General features: G+C 47.2%; 1 protein-coding gene across 3 annotated transcripts in view; it reads right to left on the bottom strand.

The window, feature by feature from the left end:
• Positions 1 to 785, bottom strand: part of cyfip2 (cytoplasmic FMR1 interacting protein 2) — a 22,437-nt gene extending 21,652 nt beyond the window's left edge. For 2 of the 3 annotated variants that reach the window (XM_020593584.1, XM_020593600.1), the window contains exon 1: positions 390 to 783. The gene's annotated coding sequence lies outside the window, so the exon portion shown is untranslated. Of the gene's footprint in view, positions 1 to 389 lie in introns of all 3 variants that reach the window. The other variant, XM_020593606.1, reaches the window with a different exon arrangement.
• Positions 786 to 1,284: the final 499 nt, after the last annotated feature.

Below are 1,284 nucleotides of genomic sequence, written 5' to 3'. Positions count from 1 at the left end.
CAACCAGGACTTCTATCAGGTCCTTTAGGCGATCCATCACTCATCAGTGCACTCGCTACATGGGAACCCTCTCCTCACCCCACCCATCTCAGTGGGAGCTACGGTGCCGTTGTAAGCTAACGGGGATCCCATTCATGTGTAAGATTAATCCGCGAAAATCGGGACGCCCAGTCCGCCGCTTCACGCAACGTTACTGCGATGACATAGGGATCAACCTGTTATCTGCTATGCGTGTGCACGGACTGATAAGTAACGGGAAAGCCGCACGGTAAGAGGAGTGGGGAAAAGCAGCTCTCCATCCTCCAGCCATCATCACTAACCAGCGCACATCACCAGCCCCCTTCATCTTCAGCGCTGCGGCTCCATCCGCCGCTACCCTCGCCACGTACCTGTAAATTGCATGTCTGTCCGGTGATACACAAAGACTGGCGGACAGTGTCGCGGTCTGCGACGGCGATCCAGTGGTTCTGGGGATTTTTTTCTTGCCTTCTGTGCCGACTGATGCTCCAGTTTCGCTCAGTACCTACCTAGTGCTAAACCACCCCACACAAAGAGCAGAAAATGGCTGCAAGTGCATTTTCTTAAAGGGACAGTCACAGCCGAGTGATGGGTGATGATCAGGAGCCCCCGACATGTTGATTCTGTTCAGTAGAGCTTTAATTGATACTCTTTTAAAGAAAACTTAATATTGTAGGCCTACATAACTACTGCTTTTCTGACTTTTACACTCACAGTTGAAGCCTGTTTGTGTCTGTGTGTAAGTAGGAAAAGGGATAAGCAGATGAACTTTGATCGTTGGCACACTGTTGGACAGAGGGTATTACCCTCTAAAGAGTAGAAATAGATCAGAAAACAACCTTTATATATTACAGGGACTGGGCTATGCTCTATAGTGTCTGTGGTGCTCATGTGGATAGTTTTTTACTTTGTTTGTCAGTTTAATATTATTGACAAAATCAAATAAAGCTAATCTCCAACCCCTGATAGAACGATGCCCTTAGGTCTGTCTCCACTTGTTCTCTCCAAATTCTGACAAATGTGTTCCTTCACTCAGTGTTTTGAGGATGGTGGTGGTGGAGACACTGTCTAACACATCACTCCAAAATCTCCCATTGTTGTTCAATTGGGCTCAGACTGTGAAGGCCACAGCATATGGTTCACATCATTTTCATGCTACGAACCATTCAGTGACCCCTCATGTTCTGTGGTTGGGGCTCTGTCATCGCGTAAGACACCACTCATTTATTCAGGGGTTTCCTTTAATTTGTCGCCTGTCTTTACTGA

Source organism: Monopterus albus, unplaced genomic scaffold (assembly GCF_001952655.1).
Source record: "Monopterus albus unplaced genomic scaffold, M_albus_1.0 scaffold2.1, whole genome shotgun sequence".
Taxonomy (NCBI): domain Eukaryota; kingdom Metazoa; phylum Chordata; class Actinopteri; order Synbranchiformes; family Synbranchidae; genus Monopterus; species Monopterus albus.
Note: the sequence above shows the minus strand (reverse complement) of the source record. Positions and strands in the feature narration are given on the sequence as shown.